Here is a 10,910-nt window from a genome sequence, read left to right on the forward strand (position 1 = left end):
GCTCACTGCAACCTCCACCTCCTGGGTTCAATTGAGTCTCCTGCCTCAGCCTCCCAAGTAGCTGGGATTACAGGGATGCACCACCATGTTCGGCTGATTTTTGTATTTTAGTAGAGATGGGGTTTTACCATGTTAGTCAGGCTGGTTTTGAACTCCTAACCTCATGATCCGCCTACCTTGGCCTCCCAAAGTGCTGAGATTACAGGCATGAGCCACTGCGCCCGGCCCCTCACATACTTTCAACTCCTCTTGGACCCCTTTTCTTGTGAAACTTTGCCGTCTTTGACCTTGAACTTGTTACTTCTCTGAGCCTCAGTTTCCACATCTCCAAAGTGGAAATATAAAAGTGCCCTCCCCTGTGTTTATTTTTGAAAGTAGGTGGCTCACATGTATAATCCCAGCACTTTGGGAGGCTGAGGTGGGTGGATCACCTGAAGTCAGGAGTTCAAGACCAACCTGGCCAACATGGTAAAACCCTGTCTCTACTAAAAATACAAAAAAATTAGCCAAGTGTAGTGGCAGGCATCTGTAATCCCAGCTACTTGGGAGGCTGAGGCAGAATCACTTGAACCCGGGAGGCAGAGGTTGCAGTGAGCCAAGATCGAGCCACTGCACTCCAGCCTGGGCAACAAGGGCAAGACTGTCTCAAAAACAAAAAAAGATGAGCAAACAATATGTCATATGCTAAACATGAGGCTGTGTACACAGTCTCTACAAGCCAAAGATGCTGAGGAAGGTGAATAATTGTTCCTCCCCGCTTGAACTGGGGTTCAGCAAAGAGCCGTCTCCACCTGCCCTGGCACCCAAGAAGTAAAAAAAGGTGCCTTCTGCAGGCTGTTGGAGAGTTGGCAATTCCAAGTTTGGAGCCAGGGGAAGAGGCAGCCCCACTTCCCTTCCGCACCTCCTGGGGTGCCACTGGAGAATGCTGACTCCAGCTTGGGGCCCCTCTCATCCACTCCCCATTTGCCTCACTCCATTTAGCTCTGGCAATCCAATTCCCTTTCCTCCACCCAGAAATCGATGTTTAATTAACACATTATTGGAAAAATAAACACAGTCTTCAATGGGACTGCAATGAAGCTGATGCAGCTCAGCTTGGGGGCTGCAGACCATTCCCTCAGTCAGAAAACTGTTCTTCTATTCCCTGTCTCTACACCAAGAAAAAGTTCCTTCTTTCTCCCTGGAGTCCTCCAGCTTGGGGGATCCCGCTTATTACCTCCATGCCTCCTCCCTCCCTGTATCCAGGCAAAAGACCTGGCATCCCTTCCCACCCTTTATCCTGCAACACAGATATAGGGGGATGTTGTCAGTGTACACGTTCCCTGCTCCACGAGGGAAGGAGGTAACTCCTGAACGTCCCGCCTCCACCAGTGAGGCTGTGCACAGTCCCAGCTCCTTCTTCTCTCCGGACCAGAACCAGCACCCCTCCAGCTCAGGGCTCCGTAGATGTGTTCCCCCGGGTGGGTGGGGGGTAGGGGCAGGCCCAGAGGTGGCTGATAAGGATGATGATCCCCAGAGTTCTTATCCAGACCTCAGGAGCTGATTGGAAGGCCTCTGTCTAGCATACTTCCTCTTTCACTCCTAGTTTAGATGATCCAATTCCCACCTCCTCGTCTCCATGGTTCAGGATGGAGGGTGAGGCAGAGTGCCTGGATTCAGACCCAAGTGTGGGCCAGTATCTCACTGTGTAATCCTGAAGAAGTGATTTAAACCCTCTGATCACCAATTTCCTCAACAGATAAATGAGGACACTACCCACCTAATTGAAACGTATCAGAGCACAATGCTCTGCTCACAGCGGGTGCTGGATAATTGTCCTTTCACCGAAATCTCATACCAAGGGCCAATCCCTGCTGCAAGGGCCATGGGGTGTATGGCTGGCCCATGCAGGTTCAGGGCCGCAGAGCAAAGTAGAGACAATGGGCTTCAGGTTCTCTACCTTCTACTCATCCATCACCATCCCAAACCACCTCAACTCCCTCTTCAGACAAGGTGCATGAAGCAAGGAAGAAGGTAACAGGGACACCTTGGGAAACCGAATTTCCTTAGTGCCATCCATCAGACAACCAGTGGCACTACTCCCCGGCCAGCAGCCCCTCCTCCTAAGCCTCACATGCCTTTAACTGGCAGCAGCACCTTCAGTAAGTCCCAGAGCTGTGAGTGAGCTGACTACCTGGCAAATGGGCCAGTTCTTAGAATCAAGTTCCCAGACTTGGGGGAGCAGAGGACAGGCCCAGGGAGGCAGTGTGGCACAGTGGTTAAGACCAGAGGCTTCAGAGCCAGGCCTCTGGGTTTGAATCATGACCTCATCACCCTCCCCAAGTGGCCTCAGACATGTTTCTTAACCTCCTTAGGTCCCAGTTACTTTATCTGTAAGACAGATGTGATAATAGCACTCACATCACAGGATTGTTGGAGAATTACAAAAGATAATGAGGCCAGGCATGGTGGCTCACGCCTGTAATCCCAGCACTTTGGGAATCCGAGGCAGGTGGACACAAGGTCAAGAGATGGAGACCATCCTGGCCAACATGGTGAAACCCCATCTCTACTAAAAATACAAAAATTAGCTGGGTGTTTGGCATGCACCTGTAGTCCCAGCTACTCAGGAAGCTGAGGTAGAAGAATCGCTTGAACCCAGGAGGTGGAGGTTGCAGTGAGCCAAGACTGTGCCACTGCACTACAGCCTGGCGACACAGCAAGACTCCATCTCAAAAAAAAAAAAAAAAAGAGATAATGTATGTCAAGTGCTTAGCATAGTAACTGGCCCATAGTCGGGCTCAAACGTTGGCCAGTAGAAGCAGCTTTGGTAAGAGTAGTTGGGTTTATGGCCATATCACCCTGAATGCACCGGATCTCATCTGATCTCAGAAGCTAAGCAGGGTCAGGCCTGGTTAGTACTTGGATGGGGGTAACAGTAGTCAGGAGAGAAGTAGTAGTCACGTTGGCAGTAGGAAAACTCGCAAGATGCAGGTTTTTATCCTTTAGAAAGTGGGGGCAAGTGAAAGTAGAGCTGGAGAAAGGCTGTACTCCCAGCCACCTTCCTGTCCTAAAATTGGATTTCCCTCTTTAGCATGCCCCCTTCCTCTCTCTATTACTTTAAGAGAAAGTGTGTGACACTGTCTTGAAAGAGGATGGCCATATATTTTATCATCCAAACCAGGACACTTTTGAGAGTTACTAATTACACTAGGACAAAGGCCTAAATAGGAACTGTCTCCCCAGACCAGGGCATCTGGTTACACCACCTCAAGGTCAGGCAGAAATGCCTTCATGCTCTGCTTCAAGGTCTTGGCTAAAGGTATGACTTCCTTGCTTCTCAAAATCCACTTTGCTCTGGCCCCAACCCACCCCTGCAAAAAAGCACACACTCATACTTGTCTAGAATGTCTAATCCTTCTCCCATTCAAGGTCAAGGCCAACCCTAGAGTAGAACAGAGAGACCAGTAGAAAGCCTTCACCCACAGTGTATGACATCGTGCTCCCCAACCAGCCTCTGGAAACATAAATGAAACACACTGGGGCCAGTGTGTGGATTCATGTCTCCCTTCTTGAGAAATAAGGCGAGGCCGGTATAGGAGAAGCAACAGGCTCCCAGGGTCATCAGCATCCAGATGCCAGCTGCTTAGATCTCCAAATGGAGCCTCTGCTGCATCTGAAAGTACTCTTGATAGGCAGAGCTACATGGGATTGAGAACCGTGAGCACCCCACCGGAATAGGGGTCCTCTTCCATTCCAGTTTCTCCTCCTCTGGGAAGGTCAGAGGACAACCTTAATTTAACCAGCACTCATTGGAATGCAGCCCACCAGTCCTCTTCTAGCCATGAAACCCTGACTTCCAGCTCTGCAGGTGTGCCTTCCTTAGAGACACACCTACCACCCACCTGCCCCACCAAGACCTTACTCCCCTGTGAAGAAGGAGAACTAAGAGGGCACCCCAGGCAGCCACCGCAGCAGCAGCTGCAATGCCCTTGGGAAAGGGCCCACAACCCAGGAGGCAGCATGATGGAATAGAAAGAGCCCTACCCTGGCAGCCAGCAAACCTGGATACTAGTTTTGTCTCTGCATCAAACATGGTGTATAACTCTGGAAAAGCCATGTAGTCTCTCTGGGCTTCCATCTTGTCATTTGTATTTGAGGGCACTGAATAAGATAATGGATGATTCATCTCCCTTTTTCCTCTAACACTATAATGTAAGGGTCCCATGCTTGGGCTCTGGCATGGGACATCTGAATTCAAATCCTCGATCTGTCATTTTATTAGGTAACTTTAAGTCTCGGTCTCCTCAGGTAATAACAGTATACTGCACTGAGTTGCTTGGAGAATTAAATGAGATACTGACTGAAAAAAAAAAAAAAAAAAAAAAAAAAAAAAAAAAAAAAAAAAAAAAAAAAAAAAAAAAAAAAAAAAAAAAAAAAAAAAAAAAAAAAAAAGCTTGGAAGAGAACTTTGTATACAGCAACTACTGCAGAAATGATAGCTATATCACTACTAGTACTACTACTAGTACAGTGATGGTGAGAACAGTGATTACTAACATTAGGGGACTCTCAAAGGAGGCAGAGTCATCTGAGCCAGGGATAGAGAAGGCCTTTCTGCTAAACTCTATTGAAGTTTAGCATGTTGCGATTTCTCCAGCAGATCTAGATATTCAGGCAGGGCTAAGACACCCAGAGGCAAAGTCCACCCTTCCCAGAAGACAGGACCCAAGCGCTAGAGAAGAAAACTCCAACACTAAATGCATGTGGTTCTTTCCGCCAATCAACACACATTGGTTGAGCAGCTACTATGCATCAGGAAATGTCCTATGCACTGGGAACACCACAATGAACACAAAGTCCTTGACCTCTCAGAGCCTGCATTCTAGAGGGGTAAACAGACAAGTTCCATCTTAAACGTTTCAATATATCATAGTATAATATGATATTAAGTAGTGCTTAACCAATTAAAATTAAAGACAGAGTCATGGGCTGGAAAGCAGCCAGGGGATTGGGGTAAGGGGACTATTTTAGAAAGCTGGTCAGGAAAGCTCTCTCTGAGGGGTACAATTTGAGGAACACCCTACAGGAAAGGGCTGGGAGCGGGCCCCATGCAGAGTCCCTGCCCCGAGCTCAGCATGGCCACCTGTGGCTGGCCCAGCCACAGCACCGCACTTGCTTCATCCACAGAGCAACAGAGCTGGCCCTCAAGGGTCAGAGCTGCAGCATGACTGCTCTTCCGCCAGCAGGTGCTGGACCACAGCAAGAGCAGACGCACAGACCAGCACATTTCTAGGCAGTGAGTTTTGGAAGGAATGCTTCTTCCTTTGCAAGCCTCCCATCCACACCCGAGGGGTCATATAAGGAGAACACGGCTGGGGGATACCAAGAGCAATCTCTTCTCTGCGTTGGGCACGATAATTTGCCTCTAATGCATCCTACTCCCCATTTATCCCCTTTCTCCAGCAATGATGTAACCCTGTCTCCCGAACTCCTCAAGGTCAGCCCCAGGAAGGGAGAGGGATGCCAGAAAGGTAGGACAATCAGCATTTTGCTCTGAGGATTTTGTTTTTCTTTTAGGCAACATGTTTTCAAATTTCACTTATAATTGCTAATAAAGAGGGACACACCTTCAGCTGAAAAAGGGAAAATGGCGTCTGGTAGTGAAGGCAGCCAGAGCCCAAGAGAAAACAGGGGCTTGGGCTGCTCTCACGGCCAAGGGTGATTTCAGCTCCTTCGGGCTGCAGCCTCCAACAAGGCCGAGTCGCCCAAGAGGTGGCTGACGCTAGGGGAGCAGGGCCATCCTCCTAAGCTCAGCTCCAGGCTCTGGCAAGGCAGCGGGGAAAACCCTCAACTGCGCCCACCTCGTGCCCTTCTCCCACTTCAATCTGCATCCGCCCACCAGTCATCCATGAGCAACCCACCTACGGGTTCGCTTGGTGGACGTGCAGATCTCATTTGAGGCTTCCTGCTGGAGGCAGAAGCAGTTTCTTCCCCTCTCCCCTCCTCTCAGCTACCTTGAGGACTCTGTTCCCCTCTCTCCCCCACTAACCACCCCTGCTTCTTGCCTTCCTCCCCCAAGTGAGGGAAGGAAAGCTTCCTCCCTCATCCCTACCACACCTGTCCGGAGCCACTATAGGATGCTGGATACACACATATCCAACAAGCACAGCCACACCACACAAAGAGGCAGGCAGCCTCCTGCTTGAACCACACGCACAGTGTTGACAATCCCATGTTGTCCAATTGGAGGCACGGCGGTGCTTGACAAAAACAAACACCCTTCCAGTCCCCACCCGTAAACCAACACAAAGGCCACCAAGAATTTCAGGACCCGGCACTGTCTGTAGAGAGGAGAGCTGGGTCGGACAAAGACATCATTCCATCCTCCCAACTAACCATGACAACTCTCTGGGATATTCTGCAGTGCCCTCTGGTTCGACACAGCCCACTGATCAGAGCTGTACGTGTTGGTGTGTGTGAGACAGAGCATACATGTGTATGGGGGAGGGGGCTGTGGCTCTACCGTCCAGGCATCAAACCTCCCTGGAGGTAACCCAGTCAGACTCTGCCTCCCCCACATAACCTTCCTCCGATGTACCGCAAACATATTTCATGGATGGCTAAATTGGATCATTATCACTGGGTGCTCATTTGGTCTCAAAAAAAATTATTAATGTCATCTACCCCCATTCCAATCCCCTGCTTGTGAGGTCCCCTCCCACAAAGACTCTCCAACATGCTAATCCTATGAACTGCGACACACTACAGCTTTAGGGAAAGAATAATGGCGAGAAGAAAGAAGACCGCGGTTGCAGAGAGAAAAGGAGGCTCTAACGTGACTGCAGTCCCCATGCGAAGATGGGGGGAAGGAGCCATGGTGGAGGTAGAGCGGGGAAAGAGGTTAAGGGGAATAAAACCAAGCAAAATGAAGCCCTCGGGCACCTGTGTATGTGACAGAGAGTGTGTGTGCAAGAGCGTGTGCCGGTGTGTGTGTGGATGTGCCGACTTTGCCCTCCTATCAGAAGGCTGCATCCGTGTGGCATGTAGGAAAGGCCATCGCACCACTGTTGTGTTGCAAAAAAAAAAAAAAAAAAGCAAGGAAAAGGGGAAAAAAGAGCCGCAGAGCCATCAGAATCAGAATTTTGTCATGAAAATGGAAAGGGCTGGAGAAACTGGGATGCATCTAGGGTGGGGGGAGCAGTGTGTAGAAATAGAAGGGAAGATCATGGCAGAATTGGGGGAGGATGGAGGGGAAAATTGGTGGTGGGGTGTCAAAATTTCACACACACATAGAGACACAAACACACACAATACCCAAACGCCAACCCGACCGCTCCACTGTTCATCCAAGACTGACAACCCGTCCCCCATCTCTCTGCTGCCTCTCCGTGCCCCCAAAGCTGGTGCCGATGGATTTCTGTATCTCAGTTTTGCAGCAGTGGGCTAATTACAACCAAGCCCCCTCACCAAATTAACCCCTCCCCTCCCTCTCTCTTTTTTTCTCTAAAAGGCCAATTGAAAAATAATGTGTTTTCATAGATAATGGATTTTTTTCAAGGAGCAAGAGAAACGGGGGTGCAGAAGAGAAATTCTGCAAACTGGTGACTTCCGACCTCACCTCCGTCTCCCCTCACGTCCCCGTTTGCTGTAGCATCTCATCTACCGCTCTCCCACCATTCCCTCACCCCCTACCACCCAAAAGAAAAGACCTTCCTACCATGCACATCGACAAACACACCAACCGCCACCCAATCTCAGTAGCCGATCTCAAAACCCCAAGCATCAGTCCACCTCAATACATCCTTTCCCTTATATAAGCAGCAAATCATCAACATAGTCAGGAGAAACGCAGCACTAAAAAGAAATCAACAAAAACGGAGGCCAGAGCCCCGTCAAATCCCCAATAATTAATAACAGGGAACTACCAGAGAAGCAAAGACGTAGTTGTCTCTCAAAATCTAGATTCCCTTTCATTTCTGCCCCTTCCTCTTCTTAAGAAGCAATTTTTTTAAATTATTATTTCACTAGAAAGGGCCAGAAATCTCCAGAAAAAGGGCATTCGCACAGTCCAGTTGTTTTTTAAAAATAAACCCAGCCCTGTTGCTCACTTTAATAGCGAACTTCCAGCGTCCAGCCTTTTCCCCCTCTTCCAGAAGGAAGACGGACTCGCAGGATGAACCCCGGGCTGCAGAAAATGGGCCAAGAGCCCTTACTCCACTCCCCAACAACAAAAAAAATCAAACAATAGGAATATCTGCACAACCAGCACCCGCCTGAAATATCGTTTGTCCCATATGACTTAGGCAGATTAAGCCCAAAGATTAAAAAATAAATACCAGCCCTGCCTCCTCTTGCTCCCCTCCATCCTTCCGCCACATACCCAGTAGCCCTTAGGTAAACTTGCCCATCGTAACCAGCGGGACCATTTTAACTTGAAAGGCGATGCAGAAGCCCTTGAACGATGAAGGAAGGCTCTACCCAGAACAGCAAATTATTAAAGAGCTAGTTCTCCAGGCTCCCCAGACTAACCTCCAGGTGCTCCCAGATAGGCTATCCTGGGTACCAAGTCACCCAGAGCACTGGGAGTTCAAATTTCCACTGGAACCTTCAACACAAAGGCAAACGGTCATCTGACCCCCAAAACTACACCGTCCTCCAGGTGTGACAAGGAGTGCCCCCTCTGCCTCCCAGGGCCATCCACAGGACCCAGCACAGGGAGAGAAAGAATGTGGGGGCGGCTTGTAGTGGTAAAAGAAAAACTATCTCCCCAAAGCGGGAACCGAAGGAAGCGGGGAGAAGACAGCTCGTGTCCTACCAGCTCTCTTATTTGCCCTGACTCTGTCTTGCTCCATCCTAAACTAGCTCTCAATGATCTCTGACCTATGCATTAAAAAAAAAAAGGATTAAAAATAAAGATCAGAAAAGAGGAAAACTACTTTGCCTAAACCTCAATAATCATTAGCAAAAATATGATTTTCTCACCGCATGATGATATTTCTACATCCAAATTAAAAGAGGCAGGCATTTAATGGAGGAAGGGAATTTTTTATTTTTATTTTTTAACAAGTAATCACAGGGTAAGTCACCTGCAAAGCAGCCAAGCCCTTAGGTTGGTATTACATCACTGGCCTAGGAAGGGATGGGGGGTGGGGGGACACATTTTTTTCCTTGTCATCAGGATGATGTTTCTAAAGCAGTTAAGTTTTGTGGTTAAAAAAGAGAGAGGGAAAGAGCTGAAACTCTGGGTACAGCACGATGCCTGGAAAAAACAATACATCGAACCAGGCTTTAAGGTCACTGAGAGCTTGCAAAACCCACAGTGCTTACACAGAGTGGAAGTTTTCAGGCAAGCCTGCTACTAAATCATTAATATAAACAAATGGAAGGCAGTGGAGGAAGATTCCCTTGTAACCGATCCAAACAGGAGCACACACTGGTGCACACACACACACACTCACACACACACTCACATACACACTCCCTTTTCACCTTCTCCAAGTATGCCCACCTTCACAAGACAGGAGTCCAACCTGAATTTTTAGACTCTAGAACCACCTCCTCACGCCCTCTCAAAAAAAAAAAAAAAAAAAAGCATACACACACACTCACATACACCCCAATTCCTCAACAGCTAGGGAAATCCCTGTCTCAACTCAATTTTATTTTCCTCAGAGCGTCCCTTCTGTCTCTCATTTTAACCAGCTCAAATAAATAAAGGAATAAATGAGAAAGTGGTTACAAAATGTCAAAAAAAAAAGTATCTGCCCAAAACGAAGTGATGAGCACACATCGTTTCAGACTAACAATTCAAGCAAATAGGAGAAAGATTTAAAAAAAAGAAAGAAAGAAAGACTTAAAAAAAAAAAAGGAAAAAATCTAAAACATTCTCTGACTTTTCTAACATCTGGAGGAAAAGGGTCCAACTTCCAGGAGAAACTGAAGAAAAAGAAAAGCAGTTGAAAAGCCATTTCCACAGTCAGCCAAGGCTCGCGGATACAGCATTCAAAAAAAAAAAAAAATCTAGGTTGGTCGCTCCCAACTGAAAACTTCTACCCTCTCAGGAGCAGCCTCTTCCCAGAACGGACGAGAACCTTGAGTTCTTTCATACCCTGCCTGCCTGCCTTTGCCCGCAAACCTTACCTTTCCAGTTGAACAGAAGATTTGGGATCTGTCTGTGTGTCTGTTTGATGTTTAATCAACTGAGTTTGCTGGGTATGTTTCCTCTTTGGGGAGGTTCAAATTCCAGAATCTTTCTCTCTCCTTTTCTTTTCCTCTCCCTCTGGGAGGGAGTGGCAGGGAAGAAGGGAGGGGTTGTTGGAGGTGCGAAAAGCCGGTTCTTGGTGGCTGGAGATGCCGAGACTGAGAGAGGGGAGGACAGGTTGCCTCTCCCTCTCAGTGAGTTGCATGCAAGAGGCGATGTGTAGGGCTGAGCGCTGAGCCTGAGACTGCCGGAGGAGCCCAGGAATTTCACGCACTCCAGAGCCGGCCCCTCCCTCTCCCACACAGACCCCAGCATTTAAAGAGACAGTCAGGCCGCCTATCTCAGGGCTTCACCTCCTCCCTGGCTGTTTTGCAAACAGCTGAGAAGGTATCATCAGGGAGGCGCAGTCTGCGGCCCCCACAACTAAGAAGCAGTGTCTGAGCTCAGTTCGTCCCTTACCCCAGCCTCAGAGGAGAGTTCTTCATTAGAACCGAAGCAGGAATTAATATAAAGACAAAAATCCTCATTTACAGCTTCAGCAGACCAAACCACTTCCCCACTGTTGAGGAAGTGTGTGTCTCCTTGCAGACTGAGGGACTCTAACCTACAAGTGTGCCTCAGTTTCCCTGAGTAGTTGCTCTTCCTTGCAAAATCAGGGCAATCCTTGAGCATCTGCTGGAGGTCAGGGCTGTAACTAGGACACAAATCTATTTCTTCAACCAGCACTT

At 48.4% G+C, this 10,910-nt stretch overlaps 1 protein-coding gene across 14 annotated transcripts in view; it reads right to left on the minus strand.

Moving 5' to 3' along the window:
* LOC108304386 (neurexin-3) overlaps positions 1-10,428 on the minus strand; it is an 827,297-nt gene extending 816,869 nt beyond the window's left edge. For 10 of the 14 annotated variants that reach the window (XM_037738485.1, XM_037738483.1, XM_017528526.2 and 7 more), the window contains exon 1: positions 10,122-10,426. The gene's annotated coding sequence lies outside the window, so the exon portion shown is untranslated. Of the gene's footprint in view, positions 1-7,698; positions 7,768-8,089; positions 8,182-8,510; positions 8,699-10,121 lie in introns of those variants that run through there. The other 4 variants (XM_037738482.1, XM_037738478.1, XM_037738479.1 and 1 more) reach the window with 4 other exon arrangements.
* Between the last annotated feature and the right edge of the window lie 482 nt (positions 10,429-10,910).

The sequence above is a fragment of the Cebus imitator genome, unplaced genomic scaffold, assembly GCF_001604975.1.
Source record: "Cebus imitator isolate Cc_AM_T3 unplaced genomic scaffold, Cebus_imitator-1.0 Scaffold54, whole genome shotgun sequence".
In the NCBI taxonomy this organism is placed as follows: Eukaryota; Metazoa; Chordata; class Mammalia; order Primates; family Cebidae; genus Cebus; species Cebus imitator.